This window comes from Pleurodeles waltl, chromosome 5, assembly GCF_031143425.1.
Source record: "Pleurodeles waltl isolate 20211129_DDA chromosome 5, aPleWal1.hap1.20221129, whole genome shotgun sequence".
Lineage (NCBI taxonomy): Eukaryota > Metazoa > Chordata > Amphibia > Caudata > Salamandridae > Pleurodeles > Pleurodeles waltl.
Window position 1 is genome coordinate 1828341610 of NC_090444.1, and position 20531 is coordinate 1828362140.

The following is a 20531-nucleotide window of genomic DNA, read 5'->3' on the forward strand; positions in this document are numbered from 1 at the left end:
AGGAGCCTGACTAGGTGTAGAGGAAAAATACCACCTTTGGGGTTGGACTGGGAATGAGGCTGCAAATCAATGGATCTACCTTTGCCCGTCTGCCCTGGCCTAGGGGAACCCACAGCCCACCTTCCCCACCCAGACACCTCATCAAGCGCACAGAGTCAGCTGAATGAGAGTGTACTCACCCACTTGTGGCTGCTGTGATGCCCTCCAGCGCCCATCCAACCCAGGATATGCCACCGCCAGGATCAGGTACATCAGGGTGGTCATGGTGCGACGGGCACCCCTTCCACGTTGGGAGGCCATCCCCAGCTGGGCGTCCGCCGTCTTCTTGCTCCAGCGGCGCAGGTCCTCCCATCTTTTCCGGCAGTGGGTGCTCCATCTATGGTAGACCCCCAGGGCCCGCACTTTCTTGGCAATGGAACGCCAAATACTCTTCTTCTGGTGGGTGCTGATCTAGAGGAATAGTGAAGTAAAATGGATGTTACTCCCCCGTACATTTCTTCTCACACATTGGCCACAAACCTCCCACCCTGGCCCAGAAAAACATACACACACCATCCTCACATGCTGGCCTGTCCCCCGCCCCCTGTCTCTTCCATCCACGACACTCCATACAATCATGTGCCATGCACACAGTTTACTCACCTGTTTGTCTGGAGGACCGTAGAGCTACGTGTACTGGGGGAGGACCCCATCCACCAGTTTCTCCAACTCCTCCGCAGTGAAGGCAGGGGCCTATTCCCCAGACACTGTAGCCATTGTCGCTTCGAGACGCAGGTCACAGCAGCACTTGCAGTGTAGGTCCTCTCCTGTTGAAGGTCAGGTATCAAGTGAGGGAACAGATAGAAAATGGTAGTCACATCCGCGGCGGTGCGTACCTCCTCATTGGCTCCTGGAACCCATAAGGCCCAATGATAACCAATGCTGAATTGCGCAGGGGTCTTCGACCGCCTACCGCGATGCTGCACAACGCCAGCGCAATTACCTCATTTCCACTTGTCCCACCTTACAGGTCAGGCAGCCGTCATTTCAGGGGGCCACATGGCAGGCCAAATAACTGCGTCACACCTATTTAGGCCAGGAATACGGACAGACAATGGCACCCAGAGAAAATTTCACGATTGTTCTAAACAGCCTTGTGAAACCTATGTGGTGTGACCCTCTGCTCACCCTTCTCCTCCATGCGGCACGTCCGCTGGGGCAGGTGATGAGATGGCGGCATCCTCCGGTGTACAGACCCCTGGTGGACCTGTCAACAATGGAAGACAGACACATCATTATCACTTACAGACTTGATCGTGCAACAATCCAGGAACTGTCTGCCCAGTTGGAGCCAGACCTGATGTCAGCTATCCGCCATCCCACAGGAATCCCCCCTCTAGTGCAGGTCCTGTCAGTGCTCCATTTCCTGGCAAGTGGGTCTTTTCAAACAACAGTAGCCATGGCATCAGGGATGTCACAGCAAATGTTCCCTAACGTGTTGTCCAGAGTTTTATCTGCCCTGCTGAAACACATGCACAGCTACATCGTTTTCCCTTAGGTGGAGGATCTGCCCACAGTGAAAGGTGACTTTTATGCCCTGGGACATATCCCCAACATAATTGGTGCCATTGATGGTACACATGTGGCATTTGTTCCCCCCACCCCCGCAGGAATGAACAGGTGTACAGAAACCAGAAAAGCTACCATTCAATGAATGTGCAGATGGTGTGTTTGGCAGACCAGTACATCTCTCATGTGAATGCCAAGTATCCAGGCTCTGTGCATGACGCTTACATTTTGAGGAATAGCAGCATCCCTTATGTGATGGGCCAACTCCAGAGGCACCGTGTGTGGCTACTAGGTGAGACCAAGGTCCCCACACAGTTTCATTTGCTGTCTGGGTATGGGAGATTCCCTAATGTTTGGAGGATGTCTAACAGTTGTCCCTCGATGTTTGCAGGTGACTCTGGTTACCCCAACCTGTCATGGCTACTGACCCCAGTGAGGAATCCCAGGACAAGGGCAGAGAAACGCTACATTGAGGCACCTGGGCGAACTAGGAGGATAATAGAGCGCACCGTCGGCCTCCTGAAGGCCAGATTCCGGTGCCTCCATCTGACAGGTGGATCCCTATACTACTCATCGAAGAAGGTATGCCAGATCATTGTAGCCTGCTGTATGTTGCACAACCTGGCTTTGCGACGCCAGGTGCCTTTTCTGCAGGAGGATGGGCCTGATGGTGGTCTTGTGGCAGCTGTGGAGCCTGTGGACAGTGAAGAAGAGGAGGCAGAAGAAGAAGATGTAGACAACCGTAACAACATCATCATGCAATACTTCCAGTGAGACACAGGTAAGAGGATGGCACTGCTTCACACATCTCATACTATTGTAGGACCTAGCATAAATCTGCCTTTTTACCTCTGTGTATGGACCCTGACTTGTCAGTTTGGCTTTCCATTTCACAGATCTGGGTCCCACTTTGTGCCCTCTGCTATGTTTACTGCTGGCCAACAACTGTGTAACATTGGTATGTGAACAAGTACATTGACATTGCTATATTCAGGGAGGTTGCAATTACACATTTGTGAAAGCACAGACTGACTCCAGGTTGATTTGTGATTCAAGGGTATTTATTTCTGTGCTAATAAGTGGAGGGGGGTGTGCAATGGACTGGGGTGATGGTGGAGGAATGCCCATCGTAGGGTCCAGTCTCTTGGTCTCACAGATGCATTGTCCAATGGGGCATAGGAAGGGGAGCAATGGCAGTTTAAGGTGGACAGGGTGACAAAGTGGGACAGAAGGGTGACATTGAGAAGGGTCTTATTTCCTGGCGGGGGTCTTGGCAATGTTGTCTGTCTTGTTCCTGGATCTCAGGGACCGTTTGCGGGGTGGTTCTCCTTCTGCAGGGGGTGGGGTGCTGGTGGCCTGTTGTTCCTCTGGCGGTGCCTCCTGTCCACTAGCGCCAGCGGAGGTGGAGGGCTGTTCATCGTCCAGGCTAGTGTCAGGGGCCCGTTTGTGTGCCTTTGTGTCCCTCATGGTGTTGTCAAGGTCTGCCTGCACCCCTGCAATGGTGACCAGGGTGGTGTTAATAGACTTCAAGTCCTCCGTGATCCCAATGTAGTGTTCCTCCTGCAGCCGCTGAGTCACTTGAAACTTGGCCAGTACCGTGCCTATGGTCTCCTGGGAATGGTGGTATGCTCCCATGATGTTGGAGAGTGCCTCGTGGAGAGTCGGTTCCCTGGGCCTGTCCTCCCCCTGTCCCACAGCAGTCCTCCCAGCTTCCCTGGTATCCTGTGCCTCTGTCCCCTGAACCGTGGGCCCACTACCACTGACCCCAGGTCCCTGATTGTCTTGGGTTGGTGGGTTTGCCTGGCTTCCCTGTAGTGGTGGACACACTGCTGATTGACGGGTCCTGGGGACAGTGGCATGGGCCCACTGGGTGGGTGCTGTGGTGGTGTTTCCTGAGGGGGGAGGGTCTGTGGTGGCTTGTGACAGTGGCTGGGGAACCGACTGTCCAGAGGTCCCTGATGGGCCGGGCTGGTCATCTTGATCCAGGCGTGCAGAACTGCTGTCATCACTGTGGGCCTCTTCTGTGGGGGGACTGGATATGTCTGGCACCTCCTGTCCGGTGACGTTGGGTATGGGTCCTGTTGGGGTGTAAATGCATAGTTTTAGTATCTGTGTGTGCCATCTTGTGCATTGGATGAGGTACCCTCTACTCCTGTGCTTGCATGATTGTGTTTGCCCTGTTGTGATAGCTGGTTTGGGGTCTGTGTGGGTATCTGTACTGGACATGCTTTGGTGATGGGGGTCCATGCATAGGTGTTGCATGCAGGGCCTTGGTATTGGGATGTGTGGGTTGTGATAGTGGGGCATATGTGAGGTGTTGGAGTGATGGGGTGAGGGTGAGGGTGGGGGTATGTGATGGCATGCAGGTGTGGTGGGGGATTTGGTAAATAAGATATGACTTACCAGAGTCCAGTCCTACTGCTACTCCTGCGAGGCCCTCAGGATGCAGTATTGCCAAGACTTGCTCCTCCCATGTTGTTAATTGTGGGGGAGGAGGTGGGGGTCCACCGCCAGTCCTCTGTACAGCAATGTGGTGTCTGGATACCACTGAACGCACCTTCCCCCGTAGGTCATTCCACCTCTTCCTGATGTCATCCCGTGTTCTTGGAAGCTGTCCCACTGCGTTGACCCTGTCGACGATTCTCCGCCATAGCTCCATCTTCCTAGCAATGAAGGTGTGCTGCACCTGTGATCCGAAAAGCTGTGGCTCTACCCGGATGATTTCCTCCACCATGACCCTGAGCTCCTCCTCTGAAAACCTGGGGTGTCTTTGAGGTGCCATGATGTTGTGTGGGTCATGTGTGAGGTGCTGTTTATTGTGCTGTGTGATGTGTTGTGTTGGTGTGTGTTGTTTGAGGTGTGTGGAAGTTGTATGGGTGATGGGGTTGTCGGCCTGTGGATGCTGGTGTTGTGTTTGCTATTCTCTCTCTCTCTCAGCTTTTTCAGAACAAATGTCGTTGTAAGGGTTTGTGGGTAATGTGGGTATGTGTTTTATAGTGGTGTGAGTGTGTGGGTGTGGTGGTAGGCTCCCATGATGTTGGAGAGGGCCTCGTGGAGACTGGGTTCCCTGGGCCTGTCCTCCCCCTGTCGCACAGCAGCCCTCCCAGTTCCCCTGTGTTCCTGGGCCTCTGTCCCCTGAACCGTGTGCCCACTGCCCCCAGGTCCCTGGTGTTGTTGGGGTGGTGGGTTTGCCTGGCTTCCCTGTAGTGGTGGACACACTGCTGATTGACGGGTCCTGGGGACAGTGGCATGGGCCCACTGGGTGGGTGCTATGGTGGTGTTTCCTGAGGGGGGAGGGTCTGTGGTGGCTTGTGACAGTGGCTGGGGAACCGACTGTCCAGAGGTCCCTGATGGGCCGGGCTGGTCATCTTGATCCAGGTGTGCAGAACTGCTGTCATCACTGTGGGCCTCTTCTGTGGGGGGACTGGATATGTCTGGCACCTCCTGTCCGGTGACGTTGGGTATGGGTCCTGTTGGGGTGTAAATGCATAGTTTTAGTATCTGTGTGTGCCATCCTGTGCATTGGATGAGGTACCCTCTACTCCTGTGCTTGCATGATTGTGTTTGCCCTTTTGTGATAGCTGGTTTGGGGTCTGTGTGGGTATCTGTACTGGACATGCTTTGGTGATGGGGGTCCATGCATAGGTGTTGCATGCAGGGCCTTGGTATTGGGATGTGTGGGTTGTGATAGTGGGGCATATGTGAGGTGTTGGAGTGATGGGGGTGAGGGTGGGGGTATGTGATGGCATGCAGGTGTGGTGGGGGATTTGGTAAATAAGATATGACTTACCAGAGTCCAGTCCTCCTGCTACTCCTGCGAGGCCCTCAGGATGCAGTATTGCCAAGACTTGCTCCTCCTATGTTGTTAATTGTGGGGGAGGAGGTGGGGGTCCACCGCCAGTCCTCTGTACAGCAATGTGGTGTCTGGATACCACTGAACGCACCTTCCCCCGTAGGTCGTTCCACCTCTTCCTGATGTCATCCCGTGTTCTTGGAAGCTGTCCTACTGCGTTGACCCTGTCGACGATTCTCCGCCATAGCTCCATCTTCCTAGCAATGGAGGTGTGCTGCACCTGTGATCTGAAAAGCTGTGGCTCTACCCGGATGATTTCCTCCACCATGACCCTGAGATCCTCCTCTGAAAACCTGGGGTGTCTTTGAGGTGGCATGATGTTGTGTGGGTGATGTGTGAGGTGCTGTTTATTGTGCTGTGTGATGTGTTGTGTTGGTGTGTGTTGTTTGAGGTGCGTGGAAGTTGTATGGGTGATGGTGTTGTCAGCCTGTGGATGCTGGTGTTGTGTTTGCTATTCTCTCTCTCTCAGCTTTTTCAGAAAAAATGTCGTTGTAAGGGTTTGTGGGTAATGTGGGTATGTGTTTTATAGTGGTGTGAGTGTGTGGTGTGTGTATGTGTATCAGGTGTGTGTATTTGGAATTGTCCAATGTGGTTGTGTTTTGTCAATGTGTGTGTATTTTGAGCACAGCGATGTGTACCGCCAATGGATTACCATTACCAGACCGCCGTGTTGATTCGTGGGTCGTGATAGTGTGGGCGTATTCTTGTTGGCGTGACAGTGTAGGTTTTGGTATTGCCAGTTTATCACTGACCTTTGGTGTGGCGGACTTGTGTGGGTGTCTGTATTGTGGCGGATTCTGAGATGTGGGTCGTAATACCTGTAGCGGAATTCCGCTGCCGCAGCGGTATGTTGGTGGTCTTCAGCAAGGCGGAAAGCGGGATTTACCGCCAGGGTTGTAATGAGGGCCTTTGTGTCTTAGCTTCTCCCAGGGGATCACTTGCCAGATATTTGCTTCATTTATCTTCAAAACACACATGCATACACACACACACATACATACGTAAGTAAAGTAAAACGTTTGATTGAATACTAATGCTTCACAAAAGAACATTATTGAAAAGCAAGCCAGAATAAAATTTCACAGCCATTGAATCACTTATTATTCACAATCTATTCGTAAAGCCAACAGAATTCGACCAGTTTAGTTCAAAAGTAGAATTAGCAGTGGTTTCAGGAATTAATGTAGATTGTCAATGTGCTTAAGCCATCCGTGCTAGCTGGGCATTATTAACCACACCACACATTGTTAAGCAAATTATCTCTTAAAATAATACCGGAGCACATATACTTCGGAAATGGTATTAAACTGCATTTAAGTTCGGCTATTTCAAAATTCAACTGAAAAAAAGAAATATGGACACCTTAATCAGCAGTGTCAGGAGGACCGGCAGTAAAACCGATTAACATGAAAATGCCTAAGCCACTGATACAGTCTGGCCACTATTGGGTGAAATAGTCTATGAAAACATAATAGTCCTAATGCAAACAATGTAAATTAATATTAAAGTGAGTAGGAATGGGCTACTACTTTTAACATTTGACTTCACTTGTTATGGGATTGGCTAAAATAGAAATCTTTTATAAAACCAGATGGCTGTTTTTAATAATAATAATAACCACATGAACGTGTATCAGTGGTGACATTAAAATATAATAGCTCTGGTGTAAGCAGGGTGCATTAGTATAAAGGAACAGAGGGTTGAATTAGCCAACTCCAGCATTACAGCTATTTCTCTTATGGCATTGACCAATCAAAAAACCCTTCATGCAGCAAGACGGTTGCTACTGAATAATAATAATAAAAACCAAATTACAGTTACATTAATGATTGAAGCCATTCTACCAGCGTCCCCATCATTAAGTGGACCCATCAAAGTTTGAGTGGAAGTTTGGGCCTAGGTCAACATATTCTCAGAATTGAGCTGCCTGATAAAATCTGCCAGCTTCACGACAAGTCTCATTTCTGCAACTAAAAACAATGGTTTCAGCAGGATTCTTCATGCCTGTGTTAAATGTGGACATATACAGATTATGAGCAATAAAGATTCAGTATCATAACCACAACCTGCAAAACGGTGTTGTTCATTGCCGGATCCATCCTGGTGTGCCGTCCTTAGTAAAATACCTGCCAAATCTGTACCCTAAAAACTTGGCCTTCATATAAGCTGAAAAGTGAGACCTCGAATAGGGCTGAACCTCAAGTTTTTCATAGGAATTAGTAACAGTCCAGACGTGCTTCTTCTTTGTTAAGACTGCTTTATCGGCTACAAAGGATAGTTGTTTACTGTTCGGTTTAAAGATTCTTAAACTGGATATATTATTTGATTGAAATCCTCATAATTGGTAGTCAAAGGTATGAAGGCACTCAGTAAAGTGAGATCTTAAAGCTTTAGTGAATTGACAGGTACTCAAGTTCCTGCCAACACAGATTCACCAGAGTGCCCAGTTCAGATAACAGCCATGCATGGAGACATTTAAAAAAAATGGCTTATCTTTCTAAAGTTTGACTCTTTAGTCCAAATTCAAGATGAATTGCAGCATGGTCTATGTTCTTTGGAATCCTAAAGATGGATTTGAAAGCATTTATTTGTAACTTATTTAATAGTGGGTCTTCCTGACTGCAAAAGATGACTGATCCATAAGCCAATGCAGGAACCACTTTCTCCTCCATGATTTTATTCAGATGCTTATAGTTCAGATACATTAGCTCATCCTGCAAAGTCCTGAAAGCGAGCCTCTTAAATTAATAAAATGCTCTTTAAATGAGACTCTATCGTCAAAGATGATACCAAGATATTTATAGGACCTAACTGACTCAATAGGAATGCCCCTGACATGCAGACCCATGTTTTGGTATATAGAAGGATTATTAAATTCAGGAGTTGCACAGCACTCCCCAGGCTGCACGCTTTGCCCATAGCCGATCTTGTGGAAGAGAGTGGAAGGCAGCCTTCAGATCAGCAAAACAGATATATAAGTAATGTCCTTTATGAATTGCTCTTTCAGCCATTAGAGTAAGAGACAGTAAATTGGTCATTGTCGACTGGCCTTTCCTACAAATAGTTTGGTAAATTTGGGTTATGGATCGCGATGCAACGTATGCTTCGAGCTCTTCAAGTAAGCGTGATGCAAATACCTTTGCCTCTACATCGGTTAAGGCTATGAGCCTGTAATTCATTGGATTGTCTGCAGGACCGCTCTTGCAAATTAGCTGCAATATGCTCCCTTGCCATGATTCAAGTATAGACCCTGTTCATAAGATTTCATTGTAAGGTGGGGAGGGAGGGGGAGGTCAGAATCTCAGACCACAAATCAGGATTAGCTTTAATAATTGCATTTGGGAGGCCATTTGGACTAGGAACCCTATTAGATCGGATTCCCCTACACAGAGAAATTACCTGTTCCTTATTTATTGGCACCAGTGATTGTGGTAATCCAGAAGGGGAGCTAGAAACCTGCAAACTTGATTGATCCTTTATCATGGCTTCCACACACACACACAGACACAAACACACAGATGCTCATCGATAAGTGACAAATACATTTAAAACTAAAAGGACTTAATGTGCAACAAATTCAGCATCTTCACCAGACTGAGACATTAAGCACGTATTCTAGAACCGTGCCTCCACGATTCAGAAATAGGAATTATGCCTGGATGGAATTTTTCATTGATGCAAATGATGCATTTAATTGAAACATTTATAATGATTAAAATAAGTTAACAATTAGATGTGGAAAACAATCAGGAAAGTCTGGCAGCAGCAGATGTCAGAATGAATACAAGTCTGAAATGTACAATAAGCATTGATCATTTTTGCTCCTTGCAGACCAGGCGCTTATACCCGAAGAGATTTGTCTCAGTGCACTGAATGCTCACACCACCTATGAAACAATGCAAACACACGACTCACAGCCTAATGTCTCCTCAGAAACCAAGACATCTTAATTAGCATTAGCAAAAGAGCTCCATTCCTGTCCTAGTTTTTTATGTAAAGCTGATCTGCATAGGCATATCTTAAAAATCAGAACCACTCTTGCAAAATTGTATTTATTATATTAATTTTTAGGTCTGGCTGAACAGCACAGCTGCTGTGTACCTATTGTTACCAAATCTTTGAAATATACATTCATATAAACAGTGAGCTTTGTCACCGCACAGAGAACAAAGGGCCAGATGTATCAAAAAACGAAATTGCATTTCTTAAATAGCGAATTTTAAGAAATCGCTATTTAAGAAATGCAAAATGGTATGTATAATTTTGCGATTCGGTAATAGCGATTTCTTAAAATTCGCAAATGCTATTACCGAATCGCAAATAGAGAATCCGACCCCATTTGCACCTATGGGCCTGTTGCGAATGTTTTTGCATTTCCTAAATTGCGAATTCCAGTTGGGAATTCGCAATTTAGGAAATGCAAATCCCATGGTGCTGGGGGCTTAAGGCCCCCTCTGCTGCACCCCAAAAATATTTTTACGGACATGTGAAGCACACACATGCCATAGGGGCATGTGTGCACTACATGTCAATTTTAAAAATGCATTTAAAATGCATTTTTAAAATTTGCACATGGTTACCACCAAACTTTTGTTGGTGGTAATTGCATTTCCTAAATGCCCAATTCGCATTTAGGAAATGCTTGATACATGTGCTTCCTTAAAATTGCACTGCGAATACCTTTCATACATTCTGAAAGGCATTTTTGCATTCGCAAATGGCCAAATTTTGCAATTCGCACCGTTTGCGAATGCAAAATCGCTTGATACATCTGGCCCTAAATCCCTGCCACTTCATGGTATTGGTTGTTTGATGTATCATTCACCTCCTCTGACGTGCTCACATTAGATTGTAAGAGAGACGTTTCACAAGTGCACCGAATCGTAGCACATTAAGGTGGTCATTATGACATTGGCGGTGACAGTTAAAGTGGCTGTAATACCGCCAACAGGCTGGCCGTAATTACCACTAAATTATGACCATGGCGGTGATAACTCCCATAGACAGCCAAAGTACCACACCAACCGTCAGGGTGTTAACACCACTGACCACGGCGGCAGCCATCAAAAGCCTGACGGAAACAGAACACAGAAAATGAAAGATTCACCAACAAGTACACAGAGGAGACCACCGCTGCCATGGAAATGGAACTACAAGTCTTCCTGATGCTCTTCTACACATGCTCCACCTGGAACACCAATGCCGACGAAGATGAGGACGGTGAATACAGCGGCCTAGCACACAAAGGAGAGAGTGAGGAAAAGGAGAGTGACACACACACACACACACACGCACAACATACACCATTCACACACACACCATACACACAACCAGCTGCAGAGGAAAACCACTGTCACAGGACCCACGTCATAATAATGCAAGGACTACATTTAGGTATAACAGATATTCTATTTTGATGCCAACAGCCACCATATTGTCTATGTGAAAAAATTGGAGTAAATGTTCAGTAAGGGCCAATGGCCAGTCCAAAGTACAAAAGGCCCACATGGCCACAGGGCACAGTCCAAGCCCTAACTTGTTTCCTGACAGTAACTGCACTACACTGTGCGGGGGCATCATGTTGGAAAAGGGCAGGCACCTCAGTGGGAAGAAGGGGGGCACTACAGCTGAAATGGGGAACTTGCCCACTGGTTCTGGAGGGGGCTCCGTGTCCATATCTCCTTGCTGGGGAGTGCAAAGTCACAGTCTCTGAGATGGGGAACTTGCCCACTGGTTCTGGAGGGGGCTCCATGCCCATTTCTCTTTGCTGGGGAGTGCAAGTTCACAGTCTCTGAGGTGGGGAATGTGCCCACTGGTTCTGGAGGGGGCTCCATGGCCATTTCTCTTTGCTGGGAGTTCAAGTTCACAGTCTCTGAGGTGGGGAATGTGCCCACTGGTTCTGAAGGGGGCTCCTTGTACAACAGTCTCTGGAGGGTGGCCTACATGCCCTCTGCTGGAGGTGAGGGCTCCTTGCCTACTGCTGGTGGAGGTGTTACCCTGCCTGCCTCTGCTGGAGGTGAGGGCTCCTTGCCCACTGCTGGTGGAGGTGTTACCCTGCCTGCCTCTGCTGGAGGTGAGGGCTCCTTGCCCAATGCTTTTGACTCTCTTTGTTGGTGGATTGGGAACCTTCCTTTTTTGGGTGGTGGAGTGGGATCCTTCCCTTTTGTGGGTGGTGGAGTGGAATCCTTCCCTTTTTTGGGTGGTGGAGTGGGAACCTTTCCTTTCTTTCCTCCACAACTAGGAGGTGCCCCTACTGTCGCCGTCTCATGTCCCTTGGGTTTCACCACCCTAGTCCTCCCTTTCTGAGGCAGAGGTTTGCTCACAGTAGGAGTGGCAGCTGTCACACTCTGGGGCCCCTTTGTGCCAGCAGCTGTTGACTTCATGGGAGCAGTGGCAGACTGTTTGGCTGAGGTACTGGGCTGGGTTGTTGGGACCCTGCTCTTACGGGCAGGACGGGGGCAGGGGGAGGGAAGAGGTCAAGTTGGTCAAGGAAAAGCTTCTTAGAGACTGTGGGGCGGGATGAGGGAGGAGGGATGGGAGTGGAGTTGAGGGAGTGGTTGTTGGAGGCGTACGTCTGCCGGACTTGGGTGCAGGTGCATGGGCAGTGTGCTGATGTGAGGTGGATGGCTGTTGGGAGACTGAGTGCGTGCGTTTGTGTCTCTTAGGAGGGGGGCAGACAGGGTGGGAGAGGACTCAGGGGCCGCGTGGATGGATGTTGTAGAGGTGTCTGCAAGTGAGGTGTGTGTGTGCTGCTTGGTGTGGTGATAGTGGTGGTGGCTGTTGATGCAGTGCATACAGGTGTGAGTGCGGATGTGACTGTGAGGGAGGAGGAGGAGCATGAGGGGGAGACAGTGGAGGCAGTGAATGTGGTTGTGTGTGCAACTGTCTGTTGCTTGTGTGAGTGCTTGTGGCCTGAAGTGTGCTGCCTGTGTTTGTCTGTGCCACTCTTGTGTGATGTTTTGTGTGCATGCTTGTCTGTATGTGTGCATGGGATGGGTTGGGGTTGAGGTGACTGGGACTGGGAAGTGGTAGTTGGAGTGGGGACGGTAGGAACAGGGACACTGGTTGCCATTAGAGAGGAGGCCAGAGCCTGAAACGATCTCTGTAGGGCCGCCCACCCACCGTGGATGCCCTCCAGGTATGCATTGCATTGCTGCATATGGGATGCCAGCCCCTGGATGGCATTCACAATGGTTGACTATCCTACAGAGATGGATCTCAGGAGGTAAATAGCCTCCTCACTGAGGGCAGCAGGGCTGACTGGGGCAGGTCCTGAGGTGCCTGGGGCAAAGGAGATGCCTGGGTGAGCGGGCACGGGTAACTTGGTGGGGGGCTACTGGGAGGGTGGTGCTGGTAGGGGGGGGTGGCTGTACCTGTGGTTGGGGTGGTCCCAGAGGTATCCACCACCACCAGGGAACTTCCATCGGAGGAGGAATCAGTGTTGTCACCTCCTGTCTCTGCCATAGTGTTCCCCTCGCCCTCCGTCCCACTGGTTCCCTCAGCGTCAGTGGACTCTGCCTCCTGGGTCCTGTGGGATGCAGCTCCCTCCTTCGCCAGGGCCCCTGCTCCTCTGCCAGATGATGCTAATGCACACATGGACAGGATGATACAAGAAAATAGGGGGGAGAGAGAAAGGGAGCACTGTGTCAATTACAGCACCAACACCACAGTTGGCATACACATTACCATCACACACAGGATTGCGCACTATGCACTGCACTGGCATTCAATTGGCTAGGTGCTACAGAAAGATGAGAGCCAACCACTGCCAACTGCAACCCTCCTGGGACCCACTAAGCCCTGTCTGACATGGAATGCAACCTAGCTAGGTTACCAGATTTTGCAATACACCCATTTCCCTTGAGCTGGATCTCGCTGCAATGTCTGACCTGGCATTAAGGGGCACCCACTATCTGAAACCCGCCACCAAGATCCCATGGCACCTACCAATAATTGTTGTTACGCTCACTGTACTCACCCCCTTGTGGCTGCTGTGATGCCCTCAAGTGCCCATCCTGCTCTGGGTAGGCCACCACCTGTATGCAGGCCATTAGGGGGGTCAGGTTCCGACGGGCACCCCACCCTTGTTGGGAGGCCATCCCCAGCTGGGCCTCCGCAGTCTTCCAGGCCCAGCGTCTCGGGTCCTCCCACCTTTTCCTGCAGTGGGTGCTCCGCCTGCTATAGACCCCCAGGATCCACACGTCCTTGGCGATGGCACGCCAAAATCCCTACTTCTGATGGGCGCTGACCTGCAGAAGTAATACAGATCGGAGGACACCATTACACGTACAATCCAGCTTGTCACACATATGGCCCACAAATCCCATTATCATCTCCATTGGCACACACATCACCCGGCACACACCATGTACACTAACACCAGACATACCCTCCCAATTGACACGATACTTGCACACACATCTCCATGCAGCCTTGTCACATGCATCATGCCCAAGGTGTATTTACCTGTTGGTCTGGAGGCACATGCAGCTGTCCATACTGGGGTAGGACACCAAGCACCAAGCGCTCCAACTCCTCCAAAGTGAAGGCAGGGGCCCTTTCCTTGGTCACACGGGCAATGGCAGGATCCAGACACAGGTCACAGCAGCCTATGCAGTGTAGGTGTTGTCCTGTGGAAAGTCAGGAATCAAGTGAGGTTATGGACAGAAAATGGCGGTCACGTCCGGCGGTGTACACCATCACCGCCGCTGGCGATCCCCGTTGGCCACTGTACTCCATAGAACCCCATATTAGCCAATGAGGAATAGCACGGCGGTGCAAGACAGCCTTCTGCCATGACGTCCAAAGCCGGCGGAGTTACCTCACTTCCACCTGTCCCTACCTACAGGACAGCCAGTCGCCATTTTATGGTGGTGGACAACATTCAGATAATCGTGAACTTCGTCATTGCTATAATTTGCACATACATTGCCATTCCCATTGTCCCATCACATTAATGTTCTATGTAGACTGAGGTGGTGGTTCCATTGTTCAAATTGTGACATCCTACTCACTCTTGTGTCCCTTAGATACCTACCACTGCAGGTGAATTGGAGGAGGAGACAAGACCTCTTGTACAGACCCCTTGTGGACGTGGCTACACTGGCAACTGGTTCTTTCCAAGTGACAGTGGGCTTGGCAGCAGGAATGTCACCGCCAATGTTCTCAATAGTGCTGGCTAGGGTTTTGTCAGCTTTGGTCAAACACATGTGCAGCTACATTGCTTTCCCCCAAGTGGAAGATTTGGCCGTTATTGGGGCGATTGACGGAACACAGAATTGCATTTGTCCCCATCCCCCCGCCACAATGAACAGGTGTTCAGGAATCAGAAGAGTTTCCACTCACTCAATGTCCAAATGGTGTGCCTGGCAGACCAGTAAATCTCCCACGTCACTGCCAAATATCTTGGGGCAGTGCATGGTGCCTTCATCCCAAGGAATAGCAGCATCCCAAATGTGATGGCATAACTACAGAGGCACAGGGTATGGCTAAAAGGTGAGCCTGAGTCCCCACGCAATGTATGTCAGTGTATGCCTTCAGGAGTTATCCCCATACCATTGTGTCAGGCTAATATTTGTCCCTCAATACTTGCAGGTGACTCTGGCTACCCAAACCTATTGTGGCTCCTGACGCCTGTGAGGAATGCCATTACAGGGACTGAGAATCTGTATCATGATGCACATGGGCGAACCAGGCATATCATCGAACAAACCTTTGGCCTCCTGAAGGCCAGGTTCAGATGCCTTCATCTGACAGGTGGATCCCTGTGCTACTCACCCGAGAAGGTCTACCAGATAGTAGTAGCATGCTGCATGTTGCACAACCTGGCCCTCAGACGACATGTGCCTTATCTGCAAGAGGAGACGATTGGAAATGCCCCTGTGGACACCGAGGACAGGGAGGGTGAGGAGGCAGAGGATGAGGATGTGGACAACAGAACATCAGTTATACGTCAATACTTCCAATGACACACAGGTGAGACACTGTAACTGACCATTCCTCTGACTAATGGTGTTTTCAGTGTGGCTGTAGCAGGATGGCATTCACTTCCTCTGCATCTCAACTTACTATCACCTATGCCTTCTCATTTTGCAGATGTTGGTGTTATAACAACTGTGTACTGATGTGATGACTACAGACACTGCAGGTCATTATTTGTATGATATCACAGTGTTCAGATCATTTGCACTAGATGTGACTGTTTCCATTATTGCACATTTTCATCACATAAAACACTATCACTCAAGTTGTGTTCAAGGGTGTTTATTTTAGTGCAAATTAGAGACGGAATAGTGCAATGGAATGGGGTGTTGGTAGAGGTAAGTTCAGGGTATTGGTCCGTCTGTTTGTAGCACAGGTCCGGTGTTCAAGGGGCCATAGGAAGGGGAGTAAAGGCAGTTCAGAGTGGACTAGGTGACAGTATGGGACACAAGGGGGACATTCAGTAGGGTCTCTATTCCTGGCGGTGGTCTTGGTCTTGGCAAGTGTCTCTGGCTTCTGTCTGGGTCACAGGGAACGCTTGCGGGGTGGTTCACCTACTGCAGGGGGAGGGGTGCTGGTGGCCTGTGGGTCCTGTGGCAGGGCCTCCTGTCCATTAGCTGGAGGAGATGTGGACGGCTGGTCAGTAGACTGGCTAGTGGTAGGGGCCCGCTGGTGTGCTGTCCATTCCCTCATGATGTTGGCCATATCAGCCAGCATCGCTGCTATGGAGACCATGGTGGTGTTGAGGACCTGCAAATCTTCCCTGATCTCCTGATGGTGTACCTCCTGCAGCCACTTGTTCTCCTGCATGTTGATAAGGATCTTCCCCTTCTTGTCCTGGGATTGTTGGTAGGCACCCAGGAAATTGGTGAGTGCCTCCTGGAGAGTCAGTTCCCTGGGCCTGTCCTCCCCCTGGTGCACAGCTGACCTCCGAGTGTCCCTGTCCCCCTGTGCCTGTGTCCCCTGAACGGTGTGTCCACTGCCACTGATCCCAGGACTCTGATTGTCTTGTGTGTAAGGTGTGGACTGGGGTCCCGGTACTGGTGGGCACACTGCTGATTGACATGTTTTGGGGACAGAGGTGTGGGGCCGTTCAGTGGATGCTGTGGTGTTGGATACTGAGGGGGGAGGCTCTGTGGTGGACTGTGAGTGGGCTGGGTTGCCGACTGACCAGTCGTCCCTGATGGGGCAGGTAGTTCATCCAGATCCAGAAGTCCAGAGTTACTGTCATCACTGGGGACATCTTCTGTTGGGGGACTGGATAGTCGTGGCACCTCCTCGCCGCTGGTATTGGCTGGGGTACTTGTGGGGATGTAAGTGATGTATTATGCTTCCCCTCTATTGTTGCTGTTGCCTTGCCACCTTTGTTTGTGTATGGTGATGTATTGTGTGATTGTTAGTACTCTATGCTGTGCATGCTTTGGTGATGGGTGTACATGCAGGGATGGGAGGGCTTTCCATGCATTGGTATGGCATGCAGGGCTTGACCCTGGGGTTGGTCACATGTGTAGGTGCACTGTGTGGGTGGAGTGATGGGAGTCAGGGTGAGGGGGTGAGATGGCGTGCAGGCATGGGGGTGATAAGTAGTAAGTATTGACTCACCAGTGTCCAGTCCTCTGGCTACTCCAGTGAGTCCCTCAGGATGCAGGATTGCCAAGACTTGCTCCTCCCATGCTGTGGGGGAGGAGATGGGGGTCCACCGCCTGTCCTCTGGATGGTGAGCTGGTGCCTTGCTGCCACGGAATGTACCTTCCCCCGTAGGTCGTTCCACCTCTTCCTGATTTTGTCCCTTGTTCTTGGATGCTGTCCCACAGCATTCACCCTGTCCACGATCCACCACCATAGTTCCATCTTCCTGGTAATGGATATCTGCTGTACTTGTGCTCCAAAGAGATGTGGCTCTACCCTGACTAGTTCCTCCACCATGACCCGCAAATCCTCATCAGTGAAATGGGGGTGCCTTAGTGGGGACATTAGTGTTGTGTGCTGTGTGTGTTGTGCAGAGGATGTTATGTGGTGGGGTGTGGGATGTGGGGTGCGTGACGGATGAAAGGGTGTTTGTGGTGTGTGTGTGTGTTTTATAGTGCTGTAAGTGGGTGGGTGTGGTGTGTGTATCAATGTCAGGTGTGTGTTTTTGGTATTAGTCAATGTTGTGTGGTTGTGTATTTGAGTAGCCATTGAGACCGCGCCGGTGTGTACCGCTAATGGTGTACCGCCGTTGAATGGCCGCCGTGGTGATTCGTGGGTCAAAATGTGGTGGGCGTAACTGTACGGGTGGTGGTACCGACACTTTAACACTGACCTTTGTTTTGGCGGATATGTGTTTTTGGCAGTATTCTGTCAGTTTGGTGTGTGTGTGTGTGCCATACAATGGTGAATGGATGTTCGCCTCCACGACGGTATGTTGGCGGCCGTCTCCGCAGCAGTAAACAGGAATTACCGCCATTGTCATAATGAGAGCCTGAATTCTTTACCTCATTAATGGACCATATTTAACATTATATGGTGCATTCCGGTCCTCTCCTTCGGCTGGTGCACTTTGGGATGCCCAGTACCAATAGAAACACCCTTGCATCATGGTGCAAGGGTGCCTGCATTAAAGGCAGGATTGTTTTTGTGCAGGAATGCACACCTTCCTGCACAAAACAATCCTCTGAGGTTTTTTCCTCTTACTGGGCGTGGTGCAAAATGCAGCACACCTAGAAAGAGAAAAAAACGAAGAGGAATAAATATATTTCTCCTTGGTATGCCTCCCCTGGGAAGGTGTAGCATTTTGATGCATTCCCAGGTCTACCCCTCATGGTAGATTGGCGAATGCACCTAAATCTATGAGAACACCCAATCTCCACTCCTGGAACGCGTCTCTGAGGCACAGAAACACAAGGCAGAGACTTGCGCTCCTTTGCATTATTTTAGATCTATCAAGGTGGTCTTCTGTGGCTTAGTAAATCTGACTTTAGTGTTGTGCTGCCCTTGTGTTACCTTGAATGACACCAGGGCAACGCAACACTTTGATAAATCTGGCCCCTAATGTCCATTCAATGCTTTGGCTATACTGTCAAAAGGCTGGTTAACAGCAGACCGCACTTGTGCAGAATCTGGGAATGCACCAAACTGAATGGGTGGATGCGTGAGAACACCTTCACTCCACTCATGGAACATATCCCTGTGGCAGAGTAATGCAAGGCAGCGACTTGCGCTTCCTTGTGTTATTCCAGAGTTACGAAGCACCATAGGGCCATGCAAGTTGGCTTGCGTGGCTTGGGAAATCTGAGTTTAGTGTTACGTTACCTTGTGTGATGCAAGGGCAATACAACATTTTTATAAATCTAGCCCTTAGTGTGCATGCAAAGCTTTAGCTATGTTGTTGACAGCTATGTTGATGGTTAACAGCATAAAACACTTGCACAGAAGGATGTGCATGCACTGTACAACTAGACTAAGTAGTAGTTTGTGAAAATTGTAAAATAGTGCCCCTTGAAAAATTGCAAATACTGTAGACTACATACACACCCACACACACCCAACTGTCTACATCTTTATACACTCCCCCCTTTTCCTTCCTGAGTACACATTGACTGTTACACAAATCCACAGTGTTAACTACCCCTTCCCAGCTAGATAAACTCCTAACAATGCACTCTCAATTAAACACATTCATACACTTATGCAAACAGTCCCAAATGCACCCCCCACCAACATTCTCCCCACTACCAGCTCCTGATGACAACATAAATCCCTAGATACACTCCTGAGTCCAATATATCTACTCCTGACTACACATTCTCATCTACACACATACTCCAGACTACACTCCTGTAGACACACTCCTGAATCATTAGTTAGACCTTAAAAGATTGCAAACGCTCCTGGCTACAAACACTCCCAACACACATTCACACTCTCAACTGCACATACACACTTGTGCACACACAGACACACTAATGTTTTTGAACCTGTGGACACATACACATTTGTACCTAAATTAAAACAAAAATATGAATCTATTTTAAAACAACAGTGGATACCCATAAGGACATAGAGTGCCCCTGGGTGAGGAAGAAACTGTACTGCAAGAAGAGGACTTGACAATGTTGCCTTAACGCACTCTCACTAGTCATGGGACTCAGTTGATGATGGGTGGAAATAACAGTGAGAAATGGCAATTTGTTATGCATGAGCAAACATTGATTGCATAAACCAGCACAACCTTAACTCTTTTTATTTCTAGGGTCATCCATTTGACTGGTAAATGGTTTAAAAGTAGATAACACTTCGGTTTCTTATAATTCTTCTTTTTTAAAGTGCTCAATGTTTGTGAACTACACATTACCAACAGCAGTAAAAATGGACACTGCTGCTATAAAACAGAGCTGGATTGTCGTATCTTATGTTAATGTGGTAAATACTGCTAATTTTCAAAACAGCAACTAATATTACAACTGGGATGTTGTCATTGGGGTGTAGTCCACAGTAAAGCAGCACTTTTGGTTTCGGGCAAAGATGGAAAAAAAATGAAATGCCTATTAAGATGCATGTCATGTTAAGAGGCAATATCTTCCTTCATTACAAAACAAAGGTGGGAACCTGGACAGTGTCCAAGATCATTTCCTTCTACGTGTAATATAGTTACAGTAAGATGGTGACAACTGGACATACCCCACAATGCAGGAACCACTGCTCTCCACCTCATGTCATGAAATCGTAACAACTTTACCTTCAAACCAGCACACACAAATCCATCTCCCAAGTAATGGTCTCAAGCACTAACCTCTGTACAGTACAACCAACTTTCTTATAGGATACACACTTTAGGAGAACTGTGGCAGTCTACTTTACCACACAGGGAGAAATGGTAATGATATGATAAAACACCTACAAGCAGAATCACTAAACATTAACCAAAGGAAGTTATAATGTGACTACTTAAATAGATTAAATAAAAAAACTCCTTCTGCTTTTTCCAGGAAGCATCTCTCTACTGTTTGTTTTAAAATGTGACCTGCAACATCATGCAGATGTTCATGAACATTAACAATCAATATTCATTTATAATTTAGAACACTCTCCGAAAGTTACTTTGACAATGTTCATAAACTTATGAAAATACAAGAAAATCCTTAGGCATAAAACACCCCAACAGTCCATT